The 8,022-nt window shown below is 56.2% G+C and overlaps 1 long non-coding RNA gene across 1 annotated transcript in view; it reads left to right on the top strand.

Annotated features, from left to right (window-relative positions):
* Positions 1–8,022, top strand: part of LOC112550216 — a 23,158-nt gene that overhangs the window by 1,277 nt on the left and 13,859 nt on the right. The gene's annotated exons all lie outside the window — the stretch shown is intronic.

Below are 8,022 nucleotides of genomic sequence, written 5' to 3'. Positions count from 1 at the left end.
GCCAAGGTCTTCTCAGCAACGGAGAGCTGCCAAACTCTACCACCGTGGCAGCGATTGGCCTGTTTTTGCCCAGGAACATGGCAATTCATTCCAGCAACCAGTACAGTGGGCCCAAAATAGGCAGTTTAGCCACTCAGATGACCAGCTGCACTGTTAGCACTTGTCAAAAGTGGGTGCCGATGGTCCCAGAGAGGCCTCCACGCCTGTTCTAACCGGGGGACACACAGGAAGGGTCCCCTGCCCGTTCAGTGCAAGCACACGTGATGGACGGGAAAGGCTGAGCTGCTGCGCGAGGGATCGCTATGCTCAGTCGTGTCTCTGATGCAGGACACGGCCGAGTACTGGCATTAATGAGTCACCACAGTGCATCCGGAGGATCCTCCTTTGAACCCTCCTGGCCATTTCCTTGGAGAGGGAGCACCACCTGAGCTGCTATATCCCCTCTTGCAGCAGGGAAAGCAAAGCTTCACGGTGACTATGCTGAGAATAGCACAGGGCCCGATTCTCCTTGTCCTGACTCGTGCCCAGGACGCTGTGTAGACTGGTGTAACGGCACTGGCTCCTAACCTGCCATGGCGCAGGGAAGCAGGCACGTGGTCTAAATCCTTCCCAGTATTTCATTTCCCCGAGATCCCACTGCTGCTTTTCCGCAGAAGCAATCTCAGGTCCTTTTACCAGGCAGTAACATGATCCCCCTGCTCAGGCTATAATAGACCATGGAAACAAGGCTTGTGCCTCACCAGGTCCTCCCAGAGCACCACAGAAAAAAAAAAAATATGTAACGTAATATGCCGTGGGATGGGCAGCCTGTACTTTTAAGACAGCAAAATCCAGGCCTGTGTTTTTGGGATCATTCAGCTTTGCCCTGCCTTGTCCCTGCCTGGGCCCCTGGGGGCAGGGGATGGATTCTGTCTCTTTTTGCTAATCTTTGGTGATTTGCAGTCCTCTGCATTGATCCCCGCTGGCTTCCTGGGGAAAGTCAACTCCCCTTGGACATTTGCTTCCAAAATGCCTCCCCGACCCCAGCTCTTCCTTTGGGAGTTTGACCAGCTGCAAACGCCCCGCTAACCACACCACCTTCTCCCTTGCTTCCCATGACACGGCGGGAACAACAACATCAAAGCCGTTCCTCGGGGAACCGAGGGGTGGGGTGACGTGGAGGAGAGGTTTGCTTGTGCCTTGGAAATAATGCATGCGCTTGTGCTCAGATGTCTGAAAATGCCGCAAACTCATTCATGTGAGGAGCAGGTTTGCCAAACCTGCTGCTGCTCTATTAACGCCTCTTCCCAGAAGGCAGGCATGCCGCAGCCTCCCCTTCCCTGGGAATTGTCATTTTTCCTGTGGTTTAGGCTTCATTTCCTCTGCTCCCCGAGGACTTTTGCTCAACGCCTTGCTAAGTTTTGGGGACAGATCCAGCCAGGGAGACCCAACCTGGATCCTAGCAGCACAGGGGACCTCACAGGAGCCTGCGGGGGCATCTTCAGGGCCAACGCAGAAGCAGGGGCTCTGCCTGGGTCTCCCGTGTGGCCCAGCTCCAGCATTAGGTGTAAACAGGGGCAGCAGCATGGGCAGCCCGGCTGGCATGGCCTGTGAGAACAGGACCCAACGCCTGCCCAGGGGCCTGCTGGGCTGGCAGCGCAGCCTGGGAGCTGGGGCAGACCCAGCGGGAGAGCTGAGTGTTTAGAGAGAGAAGAGCAGCATGTGCTTCCCACCGGGAGAGCTGTCCAGACCAAATGGGTCACAGACATCTGTCCTGTCATGGTGCCACTTGCCCGCGGGGAAGGGGAGCACATGGCTGGTCCCTGCAAACGGGAACGCAGCCAGCATGCCCTACTGAGCAAAGGGAAGCTCTGAGCACAGTGATCCTGCAGAGGATGTGGCCGTGGCGGGGGCCGGTGCCCCTTCTCAGGGGAGGGGAGGGATTGGGCTGGGGGGAAAGAGGGGCTTGCAGAGGCAAAACAGGGAGAGGAACAGCACCTACCATGTTGAGCAGGACATGCCAATGATTTATGGAGCATAGCCTCAGCCCCATTCCCTGTCCTCTCTCCCCACCCTTCTGCGCGCTCCTAAGCAGCTAACCTGCCTGTACAACCTGCCACAAAGCAGCCAGGCAAACATCTGCACACTTGTGACAGACACCTGAGCTGCAAGAGAGAGATCCCTTCCCTCCATTCATTCGGCCTGTGATTTCCCCACAGCAGCCTGCGTGCGGCAGAGGTCTGGCACAGAGCTCCCTGGGATGGGAGGTTGCAGGGACATTGCCAAGCCGGGCAGCAGGAGGCAGCGCTGCCTGGGTTTTTCACTGCCCGGGTACCTGGGGCAACTAACAGTCCGTTCTCTGCCAGCTGTTTGCTCAGCACCAATTTATTCCACGCTGGGAAAAAAGCAGAAGCAAGCAGCTGAGCTCCTGCTCTTAGCCCAGAATGGATTTCTGCTGCATGGCTCGTTCTCTGTTGCCAGGGCTTGCAGATTAGCCTCTGCCAGTCCTCGCTGGATGCCAGTGTGGTTTCGCCAAGGCCTGGCCCCTCTCTCAGACTGTGCCCATTCGTGGCTGTGGGTTTAATTGACCTCCCTCTCCCACTGCCTGCTCATGCCAGCTGCTATCGCACTGCAAACAACTCATCCCTGCACCCAGACGCTGGAGACAACACGGGGGGCTTGGCTGGCAGGCTCCCAGCGCTCTCGACTTAAGTTAAATCCGTCTCACACCGCAAATTAAATGTGTCTGTTGAGTTCATCTTAAATTATAGTGCAGAACACTCCATATAATTAGGTGCCTCGCTCCAAATGCGTATCCTCCGGGGTGTGTGGGGGGTGGGGAACAATGCATTTCCTGCCCTTTGGCATAAATCACCTATACATGTCCTCCTCCCTTGGCATGCCCTGCCCCAGAAACCTGCTGGGGGAGGTCTCACAAGGCCAAGGGCACCTGCAAAGAGCACCTCCCCCTACCCCTCTGAGCGGCAGGTGGCTGCAGATCCATGCAGCCTAGCAGAGGGACACCCATATGCAGTAGCTCCTTTACCAACATGCCGGGGCCAGACTCTGGGCTCCTCTGTGGCTTGTTTCCTCATGGTCAGCCATGCAGCAGGCACGTGCAGGGAATGCTACCACCAGCATCTAGCCATCCTTTCCCAAGCACCATCCGTGCACAGTGCACACTAGATTGGGCAGGCGTGAGACAGCCCCTCCACTCCCCTGCATGCACTGAGGGCAGGGAAGCAGCAAATGCGGATGTGGCATTGCGTCCAGTGTATTTGTTAATACAGAAAATTAGCGTAAGCCTTTCTTCTAACGCGTATTAAAAACCTCATTTCTGTTTGCCAAAGATGGTTCCCTTTCACTGGACTTTTTTATTTTGAGGTAAGCTTTTCATTCTTAGGTGGGGGTAGGTTTTGCTCTGCCTGTTCCCCTTTTGTCCAGGCTATATTTATTTAATTTAGTTAGCCAACTTCCCCATTGAAGTCAGGGACAGTATTTTTCCATCTGCTCCTTTTCACCAGATGCAAGTCTCGACCACAATTCATGCTAAGCATGCAGCTTGAGCTAAGACAAAGATTAAACCCAAGCCTGAAGGCCTCTGTGCTCACTGCCCACAGAGGTGCCCATCCCTGGGGCAGCTCGCCTCTGAGCTCTTAGTCTAAGCCTGGTGCAGAGGCAGGGAGACGTCTCTGCCCTGGCGACTCTTAATCCTGATTTTCCGAGTTCTCTCCACAGCTGTAAGTGCGAAAGACTCATTGTTATTCTCAGTTAAATCAGAGGTGCTGGGGGATATGATGTCAGTGCTCTCACTTCCCCCCGCCCAAAACCCAGCCTAGCAGGCTGCTGCCCTGACGTGATGCATGATGAGACCTGGTGCAAGCCCCTGCCTGGCCTCCACTGTCAGCTCTGACAAGATCACCAAGCAAGGTGATGCCGCAGCAAAAGCTTTTTGGCCTTCTGCTGACACTGCCAGCTGATGTGCCGCCTCTCTGCCCTCCCGGGGCACCAGTCACTCTCCTGCATTCGCTGTGTTTTGCAGAAATGATGACAAAGCCCTGGCAAAGGGCTGACAGGGGCTGACCAGGTAAGCAAGGCAGGTCCCTGCAGACTTCACCAGGAATCTGCTGCTCCACTTCAAAGAGCGCCGGTAGCTGAAGCAGGTTTTGGCTGGGTCTGGCCTGTTTCGTCATCCCAAACTGACTGCGTGAGCATGCCAGGAGTGGAGGGGCCATTTCTCATGGAAACCACAGGAATTGTTGTGAAGCAGCTGGAGCGCTGGATTCTCTTGCTGGAAAAGAGCAAGGGTTGCAGCAGGGGGCACGGGGCACGTGGAGCTCGGCCCCTGGGGGATCATCAAGCCTGGGCATGCCCAGCTCCGTTCCTAACATACCTGGTGCCAGAGAAGGTGCCAGGCAGTGGGGCAGACCAAGATCTTAGACTTACGCAGAGATCAGGTAGAGAGGAGATGGCACCACCATGCCCGGCCAGCCAGCTGGGCCACACAGCATCCTTGCTTGGGATGGACCATTGGGAAGAGAGTGCCGCTGTCCCAGTTGGGACCCTGGCCTGCTCAGATGAAGGCATGGCAGTGCTGTTACTGCTCGTCCTATGCCACACAGCAGTCTTCCAGCCTTTTCTTCATGGTTCAGCTCTGCCTTGGGCACAGCGGGCTCCCAGCCTCTGTGCCAGGTGTGGCACAGGTCACAGTCACACCTGAGGCAACCGCGGCCCTGTAATTGTGCATGTCAAAATCCCGGTGGAAGCAAAGACATCTGCAGCACCAGAGCAACGCTTGCTGCAGAGCCAAGGGCACTCGCTTTGGAGGCCCCAGGGCATCCCACCTCCTTCCAGTTGCCCGAGTGCAAAGGAGGGGCATTAAATTCAGTGGCCCTGCCTGGCTGCATGGGGTGAGTCCGTGGGGCAGCAGGCTCCTCCAAGGGAGCTGTATCGGGGAGAGCAGAGCACAGCAGCTGGAAGCGGAGTCAAACGAAACGTAAGATCCTGCACAGTGACTGTCCCCCATCAATCACCCCTCCTGCCTGCAGCCCCAGAGCGGAGCCGCATCTCTTGTGGGCAGAAGCCCCCGCCTGAGTGTGCGGGGTCCACCGAGACCCTTGCTGGAATGCCAGTGGCTTGTGCGTGACCTTCCATAAATCCCATTAATGCACGGCCTGTGAAATCCATTTCCAGCCGGGAGCACAGCAGAGCGGCCCTCAGGAAAAGTAGCAGGCTTCCTCCCAGCCTGCTGTCCGGCCACGGCCAACGCTCATGGCAGGGAGCGGAGACTCCAGTGCTGCAGCCCAGGGGGTAGGGGATACGAAGGTGCTAGGCTAGGGGCTTCTCCTCGTGCCTGTCCTATTCAGGCCTCAAGGCGCTGGCACATGGGGGTCTGCCCGAAGGAGATGCCGTCCCTGCCCCATGTCAGATGGTCTGCAACCTGAAGGGAGGGTCATCAGGTTGCACTCCCTTTATGCCCTGTGGGAGTCATGAATGCTGCAGGGGACCGATGGCTGCTCTACCAGGGCCTCAGTCAACAGGGGCACAGTGGTGCTGGAGGAGATGGAAGTGCGACAGGGTCTCTGAGGGATTATTAGGCGAGGGGCATGAACAGATCCTGCCCTCCTCCCTACACACAGCTCCCACACCCACGTGGCCTTGAGCCTCAGCTGGCCCCAGTCCCCTGGGGAGGGCAGCTGGCTCAGAGCAGTCAGCATCAGCTGGTGAATGAGTTCATTAGCTTGGCTGGAAGGATAATCTTGTCCTGCCTGGTGGGGAGGGAGAGGCAGGTTCGTGGGCAGGGCAGCCACATAAGGGAATGGGTCCCTGGGGTCACTGCTGGTGTCTGGAGCTGCCTTGCCCTTTGCTTAGTGGGGGGATGCCCCCCTGGCCCAGCACGGGACCCCAGAACCATGCCCTCTTGCCCTGCAGGGAACACACGGTGCTGGGCTCTGGCCAGGACCCGCTCCTCCGGCCAGGAGTGAACAGCGGCAATTGTTCCCAAATTCCCCTCGCACACTGGGCTCCTTTCTTCCCAACTCCAGACACGGTGGAAAGCTGCCAGCTTCCCCTCCATGAATCACAGACCCACTTCACTTGCTGCAGCCTGACACAGCCTCCCCAGGCTCCCACTGCTGGGCTGGGGGCTATTTTTGCCGGCAGAGCTGCCTGTGGCCACTCCAGCATTATTATTCCTTTCAGGGCAAATGTTTGCTCAGAGCCACAGCAGCCAAAAGATAATTGTTTGCTGTGCAGAGGGAAATAATGACCCATGCGGGGGGGCTCTGCCGGCACTGTCCACACTCAGAAGGAAGGAGAGCTGCAGCCAAGCGAGCAGGACCCCCACCCCACTCCCCACGCACGCAGAGTGGGGCCGGAGTGCAGGCAGAGCGGCCAAATCCACGGGGCTCTGAACACGCCAAGACACCGCTTGGCAGCAGCTTCTCAAGATGGGAGGAGAGGGAGGTCTTTTCTACTGTAGAGAGTGTCAATGAAAGCAAAAACATAAACCCTTTTCACCAAAGATTCCCTGCACCCCACAATCATTTTGATAGAAATACCACACTTCACTGTTTTGTAAGTGCTTTTTATCAAAACCCAGATTTTTGCATCAAAAATAACTGTGAAAAAAAATCCTTTCCCTCCAAACTGTGAGAAAAAATAAAACAACCACTCTGGGTTGGCAAAGAAAAGTTGGCACAATCTTTTTTTCAGGCATGCTGCTCCAGCCCATCATGTAATCGCAGCCTGCACTTTTTCCCCACACTCCCCCACCTCTCCCCTGGACAGAAGCTGAAGGCCAGTTGCTTGCCTTTGTCTTCATGCCAAGGCTGTACTTATTTTTTGTAGGGGTTTCAGCCTTGGTGTCTGGCCAACTGTCAGGTCAGGTAGTTACCTCCTGCTGCCCAACTTCCCTGGGCACTTCTTCCACTTCACTTCACTGTGCCCGGCATTGCTGGGCATTTCAGCACGAGTTGCATGCATGCACAGCAGCAGGCAGAACGATCTCTGTGGACCTGGCATCCATTACCTGCACCAGAGGGGTGTGAAGCACAATCTGTTCATGCTTGTCAAGCTCTGATGTTCCTGGATGGATGGGGAAGAAAAGGAGCCACGCTACTATTGGCGTCCGCTCGGATGTGTGTAACTTGAACAAGGCCAAAGACTGGGAGTCAGGCCACAGCAATAATAATTCAGTAGCAAACAGAGCAGGTCCCAGCTGGGGCCCTTCAGAGAATAGACTTTATATTGCATCCCAGCACTGATCCCCAAGGGAACCAGTTCCCACCCTGTCCCCTCTGCTGTGTTTCAGCTGCGGGACGTGGAAGGCTCCCACCCCTGCAATTTCACATGGGTGCTTCTCTAACCCCGGGGAGCTGCCACTGGAGGCTCTGGTAGCCAGGGAGCTGCAGCTCCCAGACTGCGTGGAGACAGGGACCTCTGCCCCACTCACTGTGGATGCATAGTGCCGTCTCCCCAGCTAGCCCTGCTGCAGCCTCAGTCCCTGCACCAGACGCCCCTGCTTCGCACAGCTCTGATGACCTGCCCTTGTTGGCCCAGATCAAGTGTTTTCCCTGCGGCAGGGGAGATACCATGATTGCCAGGCCTAGATCACTTTAAATGGCATTGTGTAGTCAAGGGTGGAGACTTGTCCAGTGCGCTGCAGGCAGGCCGCCCTATGAGAGTCTACTATAGCATCCCAATGGGAGGATCTCGGCTACACACTTTATGGAGATGGGGGATTTCTCCCTAGCTTGCTCCTTTGGCCTTTTGGCTAGGGGCAACCGAGACTGAGAGGGATTTGAGCTCCAAGACCTCTCCGACAAAATTTACAACAAAAAACCTGGGACCTGATCTTAGGGGCCAGACTGCCAAGGCACTCAGCAACCAGCATGCACCAAATGCTGAGACCTTGGCCTCATGCCTTGCAGGACCCTCTGGCGATTAGCACTGTCTAGTGCCATTGGATGCTGCTGTAACCCAAACAGCAGCACTCACTGCCTGGATAACTTAGACACAAGAGCTGCCTGCTGCCATCCTGTA

Source organism: Alligator sinensis, unplaced genomic scaffold (genome assembly GCF_000455745.1).
Source record: "Alligator sinensis unplaced genomic scaffold, ASM45574v1 scaffold98_1, whole genome shotgun sequence".
Taxonomy (NCBI): domain Eukaryota; kingdom Metazoa; phylum Chordata; order Crocodylia; family Alligatoridae; genus Alligator; species Alligator sinensis.
This window is presented reverse-complemented; position numbering and strand designations above follow the sequence as displayed.